Genomic DNA, 22,822 nt, shown 5'->3' on the forward strand with positions numbered 1-22,822 from the left:
TAACACCTTTTTATAGAAAAACGTGAGTAGGGTTGGGAAGTTGTGCCCCGTCCTGAAGAAGGTACACCAGTACCGAAACATGTCGACGCACACCAGAGGTTCTGTCCCTAATTAAGACAATTAACCTCGCTCTTTTGCACACCTTTTTAATAGCACCAGCTAGGGGTACGAAATAAAGTTTTTTTCACATCACCCACTAGCTAGGTACTTTTTAACTTTTCACCACACCCTTCACTCACATCAATCCCTTCACTTGCACTCAACACACACCACACATAGTCCAACTTGTCAACGCTCCCGCGTAGTCGGAGGTCGTAGCGTGCCGCATCCCCTTAGCGGGATGCGAAGACCCCGATGATGAAGCATGACACCAAGGGGCCTGTTGGTGTGTGAGGGGTATTTTACACAACACTGAGCCTGACTTAGAGCCTACTAGTACCCTTTTGTAATTTTTCTTCAGCCAAAAATAGGCCAGCGAGTAGAGCGTGAGAAGAGGTCAGTGTGCAACCTGCAGACTGACATTTGAATTACACCATGGCCACTTCCGTCTTTCGTCCTTATAGGGGAGATAAAGTCACTATCTCTGAATTGCGCAACATAGAACTCCTATTATTTGTTTTAGGGCACAGTTCTAAATGTGAAATATTATTATCTGCTTCTGATGAGATAGGTGACATAAGATAACTCAACTTGTCATCACTTTCCCTACAAGTTTCTAGGTGCTATGCAAATTTGTACGCAATTACACGATTACCTAAGTAACTTCATTGACCTCGTTTTATGGTACAAGTTTATAAGGCCTGCTTGAAATCAAAACAGTCGCTTGAAGTTTGCATCAAGAGTTCTGTAACTGATACTGTATTCTTTAGTGCTATCAAGGCAGCACAATAACCCTTTGACACAGGTATAAGAGATTTTCCATGGAGAATGGCACTTTGGTGCACTGTAGTTGTATTTGCATAGTGCTTCAAAGCCTTGATTATTTATTTATTTATTTATTTGCATGTTTATACCGCGCTAGGATCACCTCCCAAAGGAGTATCTCCGCGCCTTTGGCAGCTAAGAAAACAACTAGCGGACCTTGACCATAGGCATGGATCAATTTTGAAAAAGGAAGGTTTTTAATTGTTTCCTAAAAGGAAAGTGGTCCTTGCACAGTCTCAAAAACAGTGGGAGGCTGTTCCACAGAGTTGGACCAGCAACAGCAAGAGCTCTTCCCCCTTGTCTTGCTTTTCTAAATCTTGGAACCTGTAGCAAGGCCTGCTCACTAGATCTCAAGGAGCGTGTCGGTGTATACCAGGAGAATTTATTAGTCAAATATGCTGGGCCCTTCCCCTGTAGACACTTATGCATTGTACAGCAGATCTTAAACTTCACCCTCTGTTTAATGGATAGCCAATGCAGCTTTTTCAGAAGGGGTTTAGAGGGGGTGCGAGAGGGCTGGTTCAAAACCAGACGGGCAGCAGTATTCTGGACCACCTGGTGCCTAGAGATTACTGCTTCATTTGTTGACAGCAGCAATCCATTGCAGTAGTCCAAGCGACTCAATACTAGGGCCTGCACCAAAGTTCTCCTAGTAGAGTCTGGTAGTAGGGGGAAATACCTTTCGTAGCATCCCGATGATATGAAAACAGGAGCCCACCACTTGATTGCCATGATGTTTTAAGGAAAGCTCCTGATCGAGTCGGACGCCGAGGTTTTTCACTACCTGCTTAGGCTCTGGAGCCGGGCCAAGATCTTGAGGCCACCAGTCTGGAGTCCACAGACGTTTGGCCTCACCGAACAGCATCACCTCCGTCTTTGCAACATTGCACTGCAGGAAGTTAGATGCCATCCAGTGTGCCACCGCCTTCATCCCCTGAGCAAAGGAGTTCCTGACCTCCACCGTAAGGGTTTCAAAAGGAAAGAGGAGTTGGGTGTCATCTGCATATGACACAGGAATAAATCCATAAGATCTCATGATGTTAGCTAGGGGGGCCACATAGATGTTAAAAAGAGTAGGGCTCAGACAGGAGCCCTGTGGCACCCCCTTAGAGATCTCCAACTCCTCTGACCGGTAATCCCCCAGAGTAACCCTTTGGGTGCGACCTGTCAGGAAACTCCTCAGCCATGGCAGCGCCTTGCCTTCCAGGCCGATGTTAACTAGCCTGGTGGTCATGATGTCATATGACACGGTGTCAAACGCCGCAGACAGATCCAGCAGAACCAGGATAACAGAATGACCTTTATCCTGGAACATGCGTAGATCGTCTGCGACTGACAGCACGGTGGTCTCAGTGCTGTGTCTTGGTCTAAAGCCCGACTGGGATGGATCGAGACCGTCAACTAGCTCAGTATAGCTGGATAAATGGCGATTTACATGTTTCTCTATAATTTTCCCCAAAAAGGGAAGAAGAGAAATAGGCCTTAGATTCGCCAACTCCGTCCAGGGAATGGCAGTATTTTTCCTCAGTGGCCTTACTAACGCCCTCTTCCAGTCCATGGGGACCTGCCCTGTACAGAGGGAAAGATTAACCAAGTTCTGGATTTCTGGTCCAAGAACTTCTACCAGCTTAGGCAAGATACGGGCAGGAATACTATCATAAGGACTGCCACTCTTGATTTGTGCAACCAATGAGTTTACCTCCTCCAAGGAGATAGGAGGAAAGCTGGAGAGGCATTGAGTAGGTGGTCCTGATTGTACACTCGACTGGGATCTGTTGTTATTATTCATTCCCTCAGCCGTCTTTGAGGACACTATCTTCTCATAGATAGCCTCTATCTTCTTCATAAAGAAGGTAGAGATCTCATTACACAACTCTTTAGTGGCTACCTCCACAGTCTCACAGGCTGCTGGTCTAGTAAAGGTTTGTAGGATGTTATACAGAACTCTAGAATCTTTCTCTGCCTCTATAAGTTGTGCTGCAATATGATTTTTCCGAGCAGTCCTGATGGCTTTATGGTACAACTTAAGAGAGGATTTGTAGAGTACTTTATCCTCCAGCCTCCTAGACTGTCTCCATAATTTTTCCAGTTTTCTAGTATTTTGTTTCAAATATCTTAACTCTTCAGAAAACCAGATTTCTTGCTTTTTAGCTGGGCGGGGTTTATAGATTTTCTGAGGGATAGTAGTATTTATTGCATCCCTTACTGCCTCCTCAAACCTGTACAACTCTGTTGTTATATCTCCTGTGGTGTGTTCATACAGGGGAACTTTGTACTGGCCTCTAAAGGCTTCCACCGTTAATTTATGCCAGGGTCTCCTTTTAGTGGCCGGAGTACTCCGCTTTTGAGGCTTATTATTAATGGCAGTATGGAACTTTAAGATGAAATGATCTGTCCATTCTACTTGTTCAGGAGGCATACATTTAATTAAAGGTGAGTTGGACATTACCAAATCCAGAGTATGGCCTGCCTCATGAGTAGGACCGTCATTGATCTTTTTCAGTCCTAGGGAGTCTAGGTCCATTAGGAGAGTTCTTGCCTCATTGCAGTTCTCTAACTCACTATGGACATTAAAATCCCCTACCAAGAGGAAATCCTGGTTATCTTGCACTAATGGTGCTAAAGCCTCTATTAGCACAACTGGGAAGGTCCCAATCGGACCTGGTGGTCTATACAACAGCGCACCCTTCCTTTATTCTCTGGGATTAGGACTAAGTTTAAAAATGAGTAATTCCATTTGAGGATTGCTAATTTCCTCCAGGATAGTTAAGTTCAGTTCCTCCTTATAAACAATGGCAACCCCCCCTCCAGTTTTATTTAAGCGGTCAACCCTAGAAATCTTGTATCCTAATGGGACACTAAGTGTGATCGCTGGAACCAAATGGGGCTTAAGCCAGGTTTCTGTTAAAAAACAGAGGTCTGGTTCCTCAGGGACCAAAGCACATAAGCAGACGGGTGCCAAACTGCACCGTAGATTGTGCTTAGCTGGAAAGATGTTGCATTGTAGTGTGATTTATGTGGTAATTATTTTAATAAAATACAACAAAAAGAACAGGCTCGACAAAGTTTGCTGCATTCAAACCCAGTTGTGTTGACAAAACTAATAGTTTTTTTTAGAAGAACCCTCACCCACCAACCTAGTTGGTGGCATGCTTCATCACTGGGTTCCCACCTAAGGTGCCGTGTGCATTCTAGGTATGCTTCGATGGCTGAATACAGTGGAGCAGTTTTTTTTGTTAGTGACAGATTGTGAAAATGGTGAATTAAAACGGTCTCCAGGAACCCCCTCCTAGCCCGGAGTATTTTAATAGTGGGGCCATGTGGCAGTGTTAAAAATTAAATGCAGATGTCTGGGAAATATTATTGATATCCTGTATCCTTAAAATCTGTCTAAATATTTTATCCAAATAAGAGTGGTTAGTGAGAGGCTTTCTTCAGGACCAAAAGTGAATGGCCCAAAACTATTAGGCCTTGAGTGATGTGGAAGCACACACATTAAGGTGTGCTAAGTGGTGGAGATACTCTCTCTATTTGTCTTGGGTTAAACAGTAACTCACGGTTTTTACCTAGCAAGTTTTACATGTGTCTCTCTGAACTTAGGCGACATGGATCCCGGCGGGGGCAGTGCCTGTAGTCATACTTTCTTCAAGGTCTACTGCCCATGTCAGACACCTATTGTGCCCCGTACACGAGATCGCAGAGTATTTTGGTGTCATGTGTGATGATCAGAGTGGTGCTCTTATACTGACATTGTTAGCTATGCTTACGTGCAGCACACTAAAGAACAGTAACAAATAAACATGTGACCTTTATAATATTCTGGTGACTAGTTGAATGGTATGTGTTATGAGTGCAGCCTATGTGGGAAGTTTTTGGTGCCTTGAATAATGAGTTATGGAATGTATTCCTGAAGCAAGGCGTTATGCAGGCCCCTTCAGCCACTGTGGTGCAGAGGGGGCCCAAACCTTCAATGGGCCCCCAGTCATCCAGGGGGGCTTGATTTAGCATGACTGGGGAATATGTAAGAGATGTGCGAGACTTAGGGGACCCTCATCATATCCTGCATAGGGGGGCATCATTTTGCGTTACACCACTGTTCAGATGTCACTGAAAGCGTTTAGCTATGCTCACACCTGAACTGCAATGAAGTAGAGTGAGATATAGTTGTGTATCTTTGTTGAAAATGACCCTTTTTGCAGGGTCACCACCTAATATTTTGCCTAATATTTTGCCTTCCTCCTTCTTTTGCTGAATTTGTTATTGTTGACTTTAGGAATCGGTGCTCTTTACCACAGGTAACCAGTGCTGAAGTGCTGAAGTGCTTGTGCTTTCTCCCTAAAACATGATAAAACTGGCTTATACCCAATTGGCATATAATTCACTTATACGTCCCTAATAAAGTGCACTAGATGTGCCCAGGGCCTGTAAATTAAATGCTACTAGTAGGCCTGCAGCACTGCTTGTGCCACCCACTTAAATAGCCTTTTAAACACATCCCTTGCCTGCCACTGCAGAGCGTGCATGTGCACTTTAATCTGCCTTTTCTACCTCACCGGAACCTTCTTTTTTAATATATATGTCACCCCTAGGGTAGGCCCAGGACAGCCCAGGGGGAAGGGTACGATGTATTTAAAAAGCAGGAAATTAACATTTAAATGTTAACTGTCCTTGTAGTGCAAGACCTATATCTACCATGGGATAAGATTGGGATTAGCTTATGTTGCGTTTAATAAGTGTAGTTTTCAAATGGGAACATATGAATGGTTCAGTTTGGTGTCTCTTGAATCCTAATTTAAAATCCTAATTTATAGGCTTGTCAGATTTTAAATGGCAATTCTGAAAATGCCACTTATAAAAAGTTGGCATTTTCTTACCTTAACCATTTGGTGCCTGCAGCCTGTATCTGGTCACATGACTGGGTGCAGTTGGCATTTGAGCTTTGTGCATTTCCTCCTAGGCAGATACACACAATGGGAGCTTAGGTGTGACTGAGGAGGCAATCACTGGCAGAATGGAAAGGAGGAGGTGGGCCCAGCCTCACCTACACCTGAATAGGCTGAGCCTTGCCTCCACACAAAGGGCTGCATAACCCACATAGTTAGTCTGGAGCCAGGGCAGAGCAGGTATCCCTGTGAACCAGCAACCCAATTTCTTACAATTTTGTAAACTTTTTTTAGAGCAAAATGGATTTGCATGGAGACAGCCTGCCATACAGGTAGTAGGGCCGGCTATTGTGTGGCCAAATGTGGAAAGGTTACCAAGGTCTTCACTGCCGTTACCAGTCCATTGTGTGCATCATTTACACAAAGACATGGCTTGTTCTTTGCAGTGGACAAGGCTGAGGTACAAACTTCCTCATTTGAAAAATGGCTCTTCCCATAATTGAAAGAGGTGGTGTTTGAGTTTCACTCCAGTTCATAAGTCTGGCACCAGCTAGAGAAACCATTTAAGGTATTAGAATTCTGTTTTGAAATACATAATTTTTTAGATGCAAAGCACATAACAAAGTAAATGATCTTGCTTTGGTACAATGTTTGCATTTCAGGAGTGACATTTTGTGTGTTTATTATCTTGAGATGTGGGTAAGCCGCCAGTGCTGAATTGTTGCTGGTGCAAACCACTGGCACTCAGGTTCAGGTTTTAAAGTCTTTATTTCGATTTTTAACAAATCATAAAAGACACATTAAAATACAAAAGAATATTACTAATTCAATTAAAACATCCACAGAAAGACAATACTTTAAGGAATATTTAAACACTAACAAACATTATACAAATAAGTATACAAATAAAAAGTTCAATTCATGACAAATGGATAAAACAGGATTAAATTTCAATTAATGAATAAAGAAACCTGAATATTTCATATAAGAGTAAGAATAAAAATCATTGCATTAAAGGTCAACATTGCAGTTCAGAATTACAAAAAAAAGAAACAAGGGATGCAGATGATGAAACTTGGCACTAATGCATACTGGTTTTTAGCCTTAGAAGCCAAGCCCATCCCAGATACTTTGCCAAAGTTACCACAAAGAGTTCTGAGGTGTTAGTCCTAAGCACCCATATGCCTTCCATCACTGTTTTAAATGGTAGTTTTCGAAACAAAGGTTTTAACCATTTCTTTCGGGGTGCATCGTACCTTGGGCAGGCAAAAAGAAAATGACCTTCAGATTCAACATGACCTGGGCAATATGTACAATTGGGCGATATCCCTGTAGACCGTTTGTTCAGAAAGATGTTTAAGGGCAAAGCGCCCACTCTAAACTGGTGGTACAACTTCTTATCTAACGGTCGAGATATAACATCCCAGTATGGCTCTCTCAATTGGTCAAGTTTGAATGTCAAAAACCTGCCTGTAAGGCCGTTTTTGTTGGATAACAGGGCTCTTTTTAGGCGGGTTGTGGCCCAATATAGTGATTTAAATTCGTCTTTGGGTGGGAAAACGTTAGATTGTGGGGATGTCCAAAGATGTTCCAAGCCCATGTCTTTAAGAATGGATTTAACTGCAGAAAGCCATGGTATTTTCCCTGAACCCCTGATAGACCTGACTTCCGACAGTTCTTTTGCAAAGAGGGATAGATCTGGGGATGTCCATATCCGTCTCCACAATGCCACTAACCTAAATCTTGCCATCTCATTAATAGGTGGGGAACCAAGGTGCAAACAGAGAGGGATCAAGGGTGTAGACTGTGGGAGACCCACTAAATTTCGAAGGAATCTACATTGGGTTTTGAACAGGTTAGACAAGTCCATGTGGCCCCATAGATCCGCGCCATATAAGATGGCTGTGGAGATTTTAACGTCATAGATCTTAAGGGCCGGTAGGACCCGTTTTGTAATTGATTCCTTCTGCTCTTTAACGAGGCAACCAGTTAACCTGGCAAGTTTAAGATGTTGCATATTAATCTGGTCTTTCCATCTTAAACGGCTATCAAGGGTAACCCCTAAATAGGTCATGGTATCGACCTGTTCGAGGTTTACTCCATTCAACTTCACTGAACTTCGGACTAAGTGTTTTTTTGTAAAAACCATAAATTTTGTTTTCCCCACATTGACTATCAAATTATTGATGGCACAGTACTCCTCGAAGCGGTCAAGAGCCCGCTGGAGTCCGCCGCGTGTTTTTGAGAGGATTAGAGTGTCATCTGCGAAGATGAGTAAAGGAAACCTCATCCCTGCCAGCATTGGTGCATCAGTGGGGGTATCCATGAAAAATTTAACAACTTGATCGATAAAAAGGAGGAAGAGGGTAGGGGCCAGGACACACCCCTGGCGGACACCTCGGGTTACGGGGAATGTTTCCGTCACTTGTCCCTGACCCCCCCACCTCACCCTCGCAAAGTTGTCCTCATGGAGTCTTACAATGAGGTCCAGTAATTCTAGTGGGCACCCCAGATTTTTCAGCACACCCCATAGCCTGTCCCTAGGCACTAGATCGAAGGCGGACTTCAGATCAATGAATGCAGCAGAGATGGTGCCACCACCCAACCACACCTCCTTCCAATAGATCAGGCAGAATCTAAAAACCTGATCTATGGTGCTCATTCCCGATCTGAAGCCCGCCTGCATGGGTGACAGAATATTCTCCGTTTTGATCCATCCCTGGACCCGTCCTAGAACCATGCGCGCCACTATCTTTTGAATCGAATCGATTAAACTGATAGGGCGATAGTTGCCTGGAATGGATTTATCACCCTTCTTGTAAATTGGGACAATTTCGGCCCCTTTCCAAGATTTCGGGACTGTAGCTCCAAGGGCCAAGGTGTTGGCTATCCTGGTAATATACGGGAGCCACAGAGTGGGATTAGATTTAAAAAGATCAGCCGGGATCAGATCCATACCGGGGGCTCTACCTCGAAGAGTAAGTGCCAACGCCAACTCAACCTCAGCAACCGTAAAGGTGAGTTTTTCACTTTGTGGGGTCGGCAAGAGTGCATTGCCTAAGGGGTTTATAGCCTCATCATCACCAGCTCTAAATTGGGCCGAATAAAATGATACCCAGTCCTCCAGAGGCACATTGTTTCCCGGGGTAGAAGAGTCTATATTTTTACCCCATTTAACCAAATCCCAAAACCTTTTCTGGTTGTTAGTGGAAGAGGCCTCCAGGAGATCTGACCAGAACTCATCCTCCCACTCCCGTTTAGCTTTGCTATGGGTTTTTTTGTAGTGAAGTCTAGCAGCCCTCACTCCAGCCATGTCCCGAGATTTAATGGTTGTAATGAGAGCTGCATGTGCCTCTCTACATTTCTTGTTGTACCATTTTTGGGGCAAAAGATTAGTTTTAGTAGTAAAATTCCCACATGGTTTGGATAGCAGGGTTTTTAAGCGGTCAAAACAATCAATATGGACACCCATCACGTTATTGGCTAATCCAATATCCACCCCCGACATATCTATTTGCAACATTTCATTAAATGCACTCTCCACTACAACATTGATATTATTTAGTAAACACTCATCTACCATGATCCGTGACCACTTCAATCTCCTCCTGTCGTTGGTAAGTTGGGCGTCCCCTGTATAGGTGGCCGATGGCTCCTCATGTCTATTTAGACCCGGTAACTTCAACGATAGAGACAGTGGATTGTGATCACTTTCCGGGCGCTCCAATACTGCCATGTCAATTAGCAAAGCCCAATGTTCCATGTCCAGTAAGATATAGTCAATGCGGCTCTGCCTCTGGCCATTATCAAAAGTACAATTTCCCTTCGCATCCGAAGCGGAGCGGCCATTACATGCACGGAACCCATTTTGTAAACAAAAAGCCATCCAGGACACTGCAGCCTCTGTTGATTTAGCCCTCTTCTCCACTTGTAAGTCCGGGATACCCCATACCGAATCGTCTGCCATAGTCCAGGTATCTCCCATATCTAGCACAGGTTCTATAGTACAATTTAGATCGCCAGCAAGAATGGTAGTAATGCCTCTGTCCATTTTTGTAATCATATGATCAACTAGGTTCAACAGGGGTGGGCTTCGACCGCCAGACAAACCTCTAGCATAAATATTAATAATGTTCAAGATTTGCTTGTTCCCTTTGTTTATTATGATGGAGAGGAGATCCTGACTCTCCACCGGGTACTCCGTTGGATAGAGACCCAGGGATTGTTTTACCCAGATCAACAAGCCACCTGAGGCCCGCCCTTTACCTCCTTTGATTGCGGGTTTGAAGAAGTTAATGTAACCTAACTTATGAACAGGCTCCGTTGCCCATGTTTCCTGCAACAGGATAATATCATAATTGTCCATAAAGTTTGACCAATCCGTAGACGCAAGGCGCGCCTTAATGCCCGCTATGTTCCAGGACAAAATTTTCAAATGTTCCTTCAGGTTGTCTGGCAACAGAGGGTGTAGGGGCTGTGCAGATCCATGAGACACCCCTGTATCATCATTAACCACTAAGTACTTAACACAATCTGATGGGACTTTGATTTTGTCCTTGGTCAAGGACCCCTGAGTAGCTACGTATGGTAGAGGGCTGTTTGACACAAGCGTTTGGCCTCCTTCCCCGTCTACTCGAGTGATTAATTGGATTGGGCACACCATATTATCTTCAATGGGCTCTTGGGCTACCACGCTACCAATCAAAGACTCATTAGATGGATCGTTGAGTCAATCTATAGCTTCAAGGCCAGAAAGGGGGCCAAAATGATTAAAAAGGAAGGGGCGTTGGCAGTCAAGCGGGGTTAATGCCAGGGGATGTCTTGCAGCAGGACCTTTACGAAACAAAGGATAAGATTGAAAGGGTATTTGCCTGCGCGGGTAAAAGTAGGATAAAGCTAGTGTTTGTACATCACCCTGCCTTGCAAACCTGGGTTCTCGTTTAATAGCATCTACCACCCATGAATCTTTGAACGAGATAAGGATACAATCTCCTTCTAAGTCTTTTACCTCCGGCCCCACCCAATCTACTCTCCTCACATACAATATCTCCGTGGGGGTGGAGGGGGGTAGCGGGCGATTTTTGTTCAACCAGAAGGTAACTTTATTGCGAAGGTCGCCATAAGATTCCCTAGCACCCGGCCTTAATGGTGCTACGCCTGTCAAAACGATGGTGTGTAGGGCTGCTTCAGGTGGTAGATCAACGCTGGGAATATTTGGTCTTTTACGCCCCCCTCCCTGTGATTGGTGGAAGCAGTGTGTTGGGCTCTTGAGGTACTTGGGGGAGGAAGATTTGAATTAGGTTGTGAAGGAGGACCCATAGTTTGGCGCCCACCAGTACTTTGTTTAGCCACTGGTTTCGATTGGGGCTTTAGAACCTGAGTGTGAGTGCTAGCTCCTAATTTGGAAGAAGTGGTAGAGGTGGTATTGGTTTTTTGACCTCCTTTAGATATGGTGTTATTCGTTCCTATGGTTTTATTAGGGAGATTTTTACCCTTTTCCATATTGTTGTTACTAATAACCTTACTAGATGCCTTACTGGGTGCTGGTGTATTAATAGCACCCGTATTGTTTGAGCCAAGTAATGCTTGAAGCATCGTATGGTTTGAATGGATCAAATCCTCCATACTATCGATTTTAGAGGTCATGAGCCTAGTCCGCTCCAGGACTGGTAAGAGTAGTGTTTTAAACATGGCCTCCATTTTTGCCAGCAGAACCTCATCACTGTTGAGGCACATGGGACAAGTAGTTGAGGAGCCCAAAGCTAAAAGAGAGGGGCATAACATGTTATTAGGCACAGAGGATATTAACGGGTTTGGGTGAGGCTCGGGCCCCTGGCACCATTCCCCTTGGACTTTGTTTACTTCACTGGTTTTTGGGTTTCTTTCCCCTGACATTCTAGAGTCCCGTTTTCTCTTTTTGGTATTGGGGCCAGGATTGGATATAGGGGGAATAACATTTTCAACAGAGTTCGACATGTTGGACTGGTTGAGGAGAGGAGATCCAGAAAGCTGGCTAAAATCCTGCTCCTCACTAATCACGGAATCGTTATCCTCCTCCCCGTCCCCCTGTGTGTCTTTAGAAACATTTATACTATTCCTTTCTTCCTTCGTTTTATCCCTTATTGGGCTACCCCCAATATTTTCTAAGTGGACTATTGCGTCCGTAGAGGTAGTATGGACACAATTGAAGGCAGCATGGGGTGCAGAGGGTGCAGGGGAGATAGATGTAGCTAGAGCCCCCAGTGAGGATCGCTTTCCACTAATTAGGTCTATTGACAATCTTTTCTCAACCATGGCGATTTCCTTTTCCAGGATACCAGAGGCCCGTGTTATAAAAGCGTCCAGGGGACCCGAAACGACACCCTTGGTGGTATTAATTTGGACAGTACGTTCCTTCCCTGATCTTAACGGCATTTTCTATGGTCTTCTTGGCGTCCAGGGGGGGTACTCGAACGGCCTCAAACGGCCTCAAACGGCCCGCTCTTTGCCCGGTCTTCGCCCCGGCCATTGCCCCGCGCGCGTCCCGCGTGCACGTTGCTGTGGCTGTTTATCAGGGAGAGGAACAGGAAGAGGGGGCGGGAAGAGGACCAGCTGCGGCCGATCAGCGCCGCTGAGCACGCTGGTCCTCGCAGTCCCGCCTCTGTCCTTGGGGTCAGCTACAATGTCCCTTGAAGCGCGTTGGTGCTCTGGTGCACGAAAGAAGACCCAGGGGCTGGCTCCTAGCAAAGTCTCTTGCCTGCGAGCGGCTCCCGCGAAGCGGGGGCCGCGAGGCGTAGCGAAGTGGCCAGAGAGGCGGACAGGCAACAGGCGAAGCACTCCCAACAAGGTCAGTGTTGAATCCACTGGCACTCATTTTTGGGGTCTGACACTTATTTTTCTGCATTACCCAGAGTAAGAAAGGATAAACACACAAAAAAGAATGAAGAAGGAAGAGAAAGATGAAAAAGTCCCAAAAGGAAGGAAACAGGAACCTGAAAGAGTGAAATAAAGGGGCATGGAGTGGATGTAAACTATGCAGCCTCGGTATTCGGCGCACCGACATGTAATTTCACTGGCCCAAGCTTCTGAGCAGTGCTTCGAGCACTGGCACTCTTTGCTTTACAAACTAAGCAGTCTTTCTGATTAAGGATCTGAGAAACGTATGTTCTGATGCAGGCTTCCTTATTTGACCGCTCTGTATAATTCTGGACAGAATATTTGATCTCACTCTGTCCACACATCTACAAACGTCTTGCAATGTATAGCAACACACACAAAACAGGGCTGCTTTTGGATGCCCAGAAGAGATTTGCCTCTAGTGAGACATGCAGAGAGGGTAGCTCGTATTTGTATGCCCTCCAAGGCAGGTACAGGGAGGGAGCTTGGATAAATCCTATTATTTAATAAAAATGGGTAAAGAATGTTCACTCTAGCCATGCCTTACATACATCAATATTGCTGACTCGCCGATTATGTTCATCAAACGTCCCAAGAAACAGCTAATGACTGATTGGCTAATACTCAGCAGGTTAAAGGGGTCACGGGGCCCTCCAAAATAAAACAAGCATTGGCAAGTCAATAGGTCGGGTTGTGGTAGCCAACCTTTCGGCTTTGGTTTTGCTTTTGTGTTATGATTTTTAAAAACGTTATTTTTGGAAAGATTTCAGGCACTCATTAGTATAAAATATTTGGTAAAATTCAAAGATTTTGAGGTCTCAAAAAGCACGTGTTGTCATTGTCCCTGGCTCTTGGGGTATTACTTTGCGTGTCTTTGTGATCTCTGTGAAAAGGCAGACTGCAGTCATTCACAGTGAAGTTAGCCAATGGCTGAAACGACCTGACTCACTGCCCCAGACTGCATGCAGCAGTAGGCGGAAGGAAAATATTAATGACACAATACCAGCCAATGGATGAAGACAGCTGGCTGCAAACCCCCCTATTAGTAAGTATACATAGAAATGTACTAAAATCAAAAGTACTTGGCCAACGCTAGACCTTAACATTGTCTAAGCAACTTTGAGCAGCTCTTTTTAAGTTGATTAGTAATTATTGTGTGTAAGCTCACAGTGGTTTGTGATATGGTACGTTTGTTGATTTCCAAGTGCTTAATGCAGTCCTGAGTTGCTGCAAAGCGCTGGAGTGGGAATAGAAAAGGAGGGATCGAGCTGAGGAGAGCAGGTGAGGGAGATGCCTAATGAAAAGGGGTGCTAACACCCAGGGCTGTGAGTGGTCCCGGTACTCAGCACCAGCCGTTCTATAAAGCAGGTCCCTATCAGGCTCTCCATTTTTGCCCTCGCCCTAAGGTTGAAAAGCAAATCTTAACTATGCTGTAGTACCACCCCTCAATGCCTTTGATGTAACTTTAAAGAGACTCGTTATAGTTCTTTCACATTCTCACCATTTCAGATCTGAAGAATTTTCAATATTATATGCAACAAAGCCATAGTTGTTGCTTATTTACCTTATGCAACTAACAACCATTGACAAAGCCAATAGTCCAATTGTTGTAAGTGCAATGTTACTTGTATCATAAATCTGGGTGCAATGACAGAAGCAGCAAAATATCAGTATGGCGGCACACTCAGCTAAGCACAGATATTTAGCTTATGTGTTTTTAAGCCACACCCTTGATTTCAACGGCCACGCCCCTTTCAGATACCCTCAGTTTCTTCTGTGCATTTAAAGCCCTGCTAACATTACACCAGCCGGACAACTATTTTGTGATTATGTCGTTTTAAGATGAAATTCTACCTCCCCTGCGCCAAAAAAAACATTTTTCTTGCAGTGAAAGTAAAAGTTGGAGATTAGAGGGTGTAGCCGTATTGAGCCCAAAACAGGTCATTTCTACAAAATATTGAGGTGTTCTAATGTACCTGATCAGTTACAGATTTAGGCCCTGATTACGAGTAAGCCTGTAAATTCCAACCTGTGTGTAAACCCCTGTTTAATGACAGGCAAAAGCAATTTGTGCGTAAACCCCGTGTATGCACGGGTCGGAGTTATGAGTTTGGCTGTATTTAATGCTTCTGATAATTATCAGATGTGTTAAATAACTCAGCTGGCGTAAAATGTCGGCAGGTTAAACCTACCAAAATTTAACAGGGTAAATTGAATGGTATTTACAGTCCCAAGCAGATTATGGTTCGTTTAACACCAAAATCCGAATGTTATTCCACACAAACTCGTGCTAGGGTTTTTTTTTTATTATAGCACACAATAACTAACGTACCCAGTGGTATTGTTACTTTTGATGTGCAATAAATAACACCTCAACTTGAAATCAGGGCCTGTGACTCATTATGCATTCTGAGGCAGGACAGACTTTCCAGTAATACAATGAGGTTCAAGAACTCCTGCCTATATGTACATGAAGTAAGAGTGTGTTCAAATACACCAGACCCACTGGATTCATGTGTCCTTTCAACACGAGTCGCAAACCAGGCTGTTGTACAACGTGTGTCATACAGTTAATGAGTAACACACACACACACACACCACACACATACACACACACACACACACACAAACACACCCACACACACCACACACAAACACACACACACCTAGCAATCTTACCAGCTGTATGTCGCCAACTTTAGTATAAAACATTTTTCCCAGGAATAAAGTGTGTGGCAAAAGATGTGTGGTTTTTCCGGTGAAACAGACCAAATACATTGATTGTGTTAGAGTCCACAGTCAGCATGCACCCTGCATCTTCTTAGCTGTCAATGGAGGTGGAATCAAGTAGGGATACAACCAATTTATAGCTCACTGTCTCTTGAGTTAAGTCAGTGATGCTCTTCTGTCAAGCCTTAAACGAATAAAGGATTGCAGCGTAACCCTGGGAGCCCGGGCAATACATTAACTATAGAAACACACGGCTCCCTCGGAGAGGGCTCCCAGGCTGTGCTCCTTGGCATTGCAATTCCTTCAAAAGGAGATACCACAGACACGACCAGTTTTATGCTCAATCTCTTGATTTCTTTATATGTATGAGTTGTGTGCCTGTGGAAATGTGCTACTGGTCAGCAGTACATCAATCCTTGTAAATACCTTTTGCGCACCAGTATTCACTTTCATCTCAAACCAATTGCGATGCACCATTTTTAGGAGCACCTATAATGACATGTATATATTTGGCAGTAAAGAAATCAACGAATTGAGCATGCAACTGATCGGGTATGTACTATGTCCTTTTTAAGGACTTGCCAGGGGTCAGATACTGTGAGCTCTTTCAGAGGGGGCCGTGTGTTTGTGTTGGTTCGGTCCCTCCTGTGAATCTGATTCCATGAGGCCAGGCTTGGGGAAATGAGAGCCGCACGCCCCTCACCCCATGTTCTAATGTATAATTATAACACATGTAATCTATGTAATGATACAGTGGAGTATCAAAAGTGCCATGGGCCCTGGTGCAGGCAAGGAAAATAGTCCCCCTGAACACTGGCTGAGAAAAGAAATGTAGCAATGATCAGGGTTCAGTGGCCCCTCAGGCCTGTGGGCCTTGGCGTTACTGCACCTGCTGCACCATTGATAGCTGCGCCTCTGTAATGATGGGGCACCTACTTCCACAACATGGCATTCTCTTTGGTACGATACAGTGATCTGCTTAGCAACATACAATGCACCACATTTATATTAATTCATCAATACCACAAAGTTGCACAAAAAGTCCTAAATTGTAATACTTGTCAGTCAGAAGGTTGGCACTTTAAAAGACAACGGATCAGGTTATGAATTATATTTTGTGTTATTAACCTTGCCTAAAATGCTCCTCGGTGCCACAAGCTCCATAATGCTGTACACAATCAGTTGTCATCAACAGTAGTCACCAGGGTCGGATTGGGATCACAATTCGGCCCGGGCACTGACGAAAAAAGTGGCCCACATTCAAGGTGCCAATGGGCTACATGCTGAGCAACTAAAAAAATAGCAAGGCCCCTTTCTGTCACAAAATTATTCCAGCCCTCCAGCACAGGAGCACCTGAAAAGCAGCAAAGCCCCTGCTATTACTAACCTACTTAGCCCTCCCCAGACCTTCAGCTCAGGAGCACATGAACAGAGGTAAGGCCCCTGCAATTAGTAAATTAATCAACCCTCCGGGCCTTGGGAAAATGTCCTGGCAGAGGAGCACAAAACACAGCTTTCTGGGTCATCCAAGGTAGCCAGGTAGCCAGGGGGGAGGCTGAGGTGAATCTGGTGCATGGGAAGTGCCATCCCAGTGTGTTCTGGCAGTTTGAGTGTTTACCATTTACTGTAGTATTACCCTTGTACCTGTGTATGGTACCCTTTTGTAACTTGCACACGTCACTTTTCTCTGGTATCACACTGTATGCTACCTCTTACTTTTGTTTGCTTTAGATACTTGCACAAGTGCCACCATTGCCTACGTAACGTTTGTTCTTGTGCTGGAGTGTCTGCCATTAATTGCAGTATTATACCTCTACTTGTACTTTGTACGCTTTTGTAACCTGCACATATATCACTTTTTCCTCCTGTAATGTACCGATGGCTACCTCATGTATTTTGGTTGCTCACTATTATCACTTTTGATTCATGTAACTTAACGTTTGCTTTTGTAATTTGTCCACTTGTAATTTTTCTCCTCATGTATTATTGCTGTTCCTTGTGTGAAGCGCTCTGACACCTTCGGTAAAGTCTGCGCTACATAAAATTGCATAAATAAATAAATAAAATAAAAAAATTCCAAACATCACCAGGCCCCCACAGCAAGACCCATTCTTCCTCGTCCACTATGCCCTGAATGTGAAGGGCTGTGGGCGAGGTGTTAAAACTAACACCGTTTCTGGGCTGCATGGGCACCAGGGGGCCGAGGTGCAAATGGCTCAAAGGCCTGAGAAACGCCTGGCCCCCAGGGAGGCCGATTATTGCAAACAATCACCCCTCCCCAGCCCAGCCTCAGCTTGATTGCTTGGCAGGGTAGGGGTGAAGGAGAGCCCACAGCTGACAATCGCTGTCCGGCCGCACAGCGAGGCTGCTTCCATTTTCTCTGTCTATCTCGTGCCCTGCGTGGGCCGTTTTTTTTCTCCCCTTTCCTAGTCCACTCTCTGTGGACTGGGACAGGGGAGAAAAAAACGGCCACAGAGGGCACTGAGGCACCGGCCCTTCGGCCACTTCCCGAATGCCCGCCTTGCCAATCCGCCCCTGGTAGTCACTTAAGTACTAGGGAAGGATGAAAAAGTAAGTGGGCGCAACATGAGCTTCAACACCCTAGCAGGGGTAACAAGCACTATATAAATGCAAACCTTTTTCCCTCTTCTATCCCTCCGCTATCCATCTGAACCCAAATAACTGACTAACTTATCCACCACTCAAATTACTTTCATATTTCACTATACTAATTCAACACTAATCCTTCTTGGTTCCGGAGTAGCGTGCTACTCGCTGAAAAAGCGCTTCGACGCCTTGTCAACCGGGTAGTAAGCGTTACATAAATGCAAGTACAATACAATACAATATTTAGAACTGTGGCTGCAGGGTGTCCACAAGCTCTCAAGAGCACTGCATTTCACCAGCCGATCTAAAGTACAGGCTTTAGTTTCGAAGTATAGAAAAGCCCACAACCCCATTTCTAAACTACCTAGAGAAACCGTGCGTAACGGGAAATACCCTGACATGATTCAGTTCAAGGAGCCCGACTTTATGAAGCATTTTATTCAGTGCTTAATTTGAGCCGGTGGTTGCAGTTGGGCCTCACTGCCACTAATCTTTGAGCACCAGCACTTATTTTTCCTCAGCAGACTTTGACCCAGAAAGAAATACAAATGGGGAAGCGACGGAGGAAGAGAAAGACAGAAAAAGAGCGATAAAGTGAGAAAGAAGGTCCGAAAAAGAGTGCGAGAGTGAATTTGAGAGGCAGGGATTGTGTGGTGATGGATTAAATATGGAGGAGGGGGATTAAGACTACCCATTCTCGGCATTCAGCCCAGAAGGCATCTGAGCAAATGTCTGGCCCAAATACCTACTATTTTACATATTAAAGCACGGACTTTATTTTGAATTCGTGAATTGTGCTTGGTGCCTAAAGTTGCGGACTTCAGGACTGGGACACCTGGGATTGGATCCCAGCTCCCCCACTTCACTCAACTGCGTGTTCCTAGGTAAATCATTTTAGAACCCCCCTCCCCTCATCCCCCCTTCAGTTCCCCTTTGTGCTAAAAAGTGGGAGCGCCTAAAACAATTCACTTCACAGTGTGCGCTATACAGGAACAGTTGTTCGTTCTCGTTTACCTCGGTTCCGATTCCTGTGTCGCTTTTCCCTCTCTAGGAAGCTCTGCTTATGTGAGCAGTGTCCCGGTGGAGCAGGTTTCAAGCTCAGATCACACACTCTGCTCGCCACCCTGTGAGCGCCAAGACGCGATGCCGAGAGCATCCTGCTTCCGTGGGATCAGCTCCCATCTTGCATCCTCCTCTCCGCACGCCGTGCCGGAGCTTATGGTCCCCGCCGGGCGACTCACTGCTGCTGGCCACACAGGGGTGGAGTTTCCACGGGGAGGCTCTCCGGTATCACGGGGACAGAGGTCCAGGCAGCCACAAGCCCCAGGGATCACATATCACAGCGCTTTTCTGATCTCTGAGACAGCAGCCATCCACCACCCCAGCACAAGTACCATGTGCCCTGAATCATTAGCAGGACAACGCATACACAAAAGAAACCACGGCCTCTACCACTCTGCCTAGGGGGATGCCAACAGGTGGATTGTCAAATACCTTGGACGAACACTGTCACTCGACCCTGTAAAATTGTAGCCTTAATACTGCAATACCAAGGGAAAGTCAGACAATAGGTACAAGCAAAAAAATGTGACTTGCCTGAGATATTAATTTTACCCCCCTCCCTTTAAATGGTAGGTTCCGTGCTTCAGCATCATGAAGAGGAGGCAAAAGCTGTCTTTATGTACAGCCCCCGGTACACTGAGGGAGACCTTAACCCCTTCGCCGCCACACACGCGGCATTCTCCGTTAACACTTGCTTGATTGCCATTATTTTTGCATGGTCGGATAGTATTGTAACAATATCGCATTGAATTTCAAACAGTGGAGGAGTTGAGGGTAAAATGAGGCAAGAGGGAAGAGAAGGGTTGGGGAGAGCATAACACGTTCATGTGTGTCCATGGCTACATCCTCGAACTATTTAAAATGTATAGTTGCAGTAAACTCATCGTTCAGTTGTTAAAACCCCTAATGTAAGAAATGCATTTCTTATTGTTTCTATAGCTGCGGTTGCATGGAACAATTGAGCTAAGCACTTCGCCAGCAATTAAATCGAATTTAGTTACGGCTAAAATCCGTTAAAAGCAAAGATGCTTAACAACTGACATTCAAGTTCTATCAACTGCTCAATGTCAGATTGTTTTCGAATTGCTAAAGAATTAATCATGTAGTCATATATACATTCTTACAGTAAATGTGTAGTATCCTCACATGTAATTCATTGCTGTTCATTCAAGATTAAAATAATTATTAAGCATACTCTGTTTAGGGTTACGTGACATAACCAAAGATGCGCATACAAGTTATGAATTTAAACACCTGTTGGCCACTAAAATTACTATTCTGGACCTTCACTACATGAATGCATCTATGAATAAGAACATATTAGCCTCGCTTAAAGACTTAGAAATATATGACGAATAAAATCACAGATGTAAAACTTGGCCCAGGATTGGAGTTAAACTGATTTCAAGTGTTTAGTAGCACGTTATACATTTTTGATCGTTTGGGGTCTTGTAGGGTTAAAGTTGAAAAATGATAATTTACAAAAAAAAGGAGGCAGAAATAATATAATATTAATGATTTTTTTGTTTACTATATTTTACTTCCTGTGCTTGCTACGCCACCAGATTCAAGCTAGCCAGGCTGATGAGGGGTGAAACCCTGAAAGCGGTCCTAAGGATGCTTGTTTCTGGTCCAGGGAGGTCCTGGCCTGGCAGTTCGGGCTGGACTGTTCCTATGAGGAGTAGAGTCAAGACTGATTTGCATGTGGTTGGGTCCAAACTGGCGTGGCATATCGAGCAAAAGAACGATGGATTTAACCCAGATCCCTTGACTGGGGGTGAATGCATGAATTATTCAGCATTCCGTCCATCATTTGTTTGCGTAGCACATTTTGCCCTAAGTGGGATGGGTATGCCCATACGTGGGCCCCTTGCCCACTGTGCCATTGGATCCAAGCTGTCCCGGCTGTTGAAGGGTAATACCCTGAAACCGGTCCCAGGATGCTTGTTACCGGCCAAGGGAGGGCGTGGCTTGGCAGTTCGGGCTGGACTGTTCCCATGAGGAACAGGTTCAAGACTGATTTGTATATGGCTCGGTCCAAACTGGGGTGGCATATTTAGCAAAAGAACAATGGATTAAACCCAGATCTCTTGAATGGGCGTGAGTGGTTGAAAAGTCTCAGCACTCCGTCCCTCATCTTCTTGTGTTTGCTATTTTCGCCCTAAGTGGCCAATTGTATGACCGGATGTGGGTCCCTTGCTCACTGTGCCACTGGATTTTAGCTAGCCTGGGTGAAACTCTGAAACTGGTCCCAGGGAGGACCAGACCTGGCAGTTCAGGCTGGACTGTTCCCATGGGGAGCATGGTCAAGACTGATTTGCATATGGCTGGGTCTAACATGGGATGACGTGACTTGTAAAAAAGCAATGGATTTAACCCAGATATGTGACTGGAGGTGAATGTTTAATTGGTTCAGCAATCTGTCCATCATCTGTTCTTTGTTCATGTTTTACTATAATCCAGGCAAGGTCACTAAAAAGTATACAATTGAGTTATGTAAAAACATATGTTAGTGGAATCCTGCAGAACTACCATAAAGCCTCTGTTGCCCTACCTGAGATACCAGCCTCAGGCCTGCAGACAGAGCTTGATTTGAGTACATCTTGGTGTGAATTGATGCAACATGCCATAGACCTCTCTCCCAGGATGCCGGGTTGACAATTGCAAAAAAAACCTAAGCTCAAGGAATAAGTCAAAGGTATGAGATACAGCCTTTTTGCATATACCTGTCTACAGACAGTTCAAAACAACCAGTTCATTTTTTAAACAGTTTTATTAAAGATAGGACTTGCAATAGTGACATTTGCAGCATGATACATCCATAAGACAGTAGTTTCCATTATATAATATTGAAACATATGTATATAGCACATCTGACATACAGTATAAGGTTAATCATTGAACAAGCAGGTTTCCTTATTGATCATCATCTTCCGAAACTGAATTTACAGTCGGTGGGGTACAAATACCTCCCCTAAATGTATTCCATTTACCCCACATTCTTTCCCATTTTTTGGGGTATTCTCTTTGAACATACATGGCTTTTTCAGCCGCCATGGCCATGTCCATATCCATATCCATATCTTTACACCAGTCTCCAAGGATTGGGACATTATTCGCCCCCCAATGTCTGGCAACATTCTGCTTGGCTATTGTCATACCAAAGGTTGCACAAGCTTGGGCTGTGTGATTCATGTCTGTTGGTTTCCAGATGTTTAGGAGACACCTTTTAGGCTCAAGTGGTACAGGACGGGCACTAACTTGTGTTATAGTGCTCATTACTGTCGTCCAGTACCACTTCATTGCAGGGCATTCCCAAAGTATGTGGTAAAAGGTGCCTTTGTCACCACATTGTCGCAGACAGACTTGGTCATTGGTCTTCCCTATCTTGCATAATGTCACCCTGGTAAAATATGTTCTGTGGACCACTTTGAGTTGTATTAGACGCAGCTTAGAGGACACAGCCACCACCCTCGGAGACTCTAGCGCCTCCTGCCAGTCTGTGTCGTCCAATTCTCCCAAGTTAGTCTGCCATTTTTCCCGTAGCAGTTGCATAGGATCTAACTGATTATTAACGATTTTCCAGTATGTGAGTGAGATCGCCTTCTTATCCATGTATTCCGTGAGGAGTCTGTCTTCTAATAGGGAGGCCACTGGAAGGGTCATATCTGGTGGGAAGGCCACTCTTAGTGCGTGTTTAACCTGTAAGTATCAAAACAGCTCAGTGGGCGCCATTTCAT

At 44.7% G+C, this 22,822-nt stretch overlaps 1 protein-coding gene across 1 annotated transcript in view; it reads right to left on the minus strand.

The window, feature by feature from the left end:
- MANEAL (mannosidase endo-alpha like) overlaps positions 1 to 19,173 on the minus strand; it is a 252,251-nt gene extending 233,078 nt beyond the window's left edge. Inside the window, exon 1 of the mRNA XM_086958735.1 lies at positions 19,035 to 19,173. The gene's annotated coding sequence lies outside the window, so the exon portion shown is untranslated. The remainder of the gene's footprint in view (positions 1 to 19,034) is intronic.
- Between the last annotated feature and the right edge of the window lie 3,649 nt (positions 19,174 to 22,822).

The sequence above is a fragment of the Lissotriton vulgaris genome, chromosome 2_1 (assembly GCF_964263255.1).
Source record: "Lissotriton vulgaris chromosome 2_1, aLisVul1.2, whole genome shotgun sequence".
In the NCBI taxonomy this organism is placed as follows: Eukaryota; Metazoa; Chordata; class Amphibia; order Caudata; family Salamandridae; genus Lissotriton; species Lissotriton vulgaris.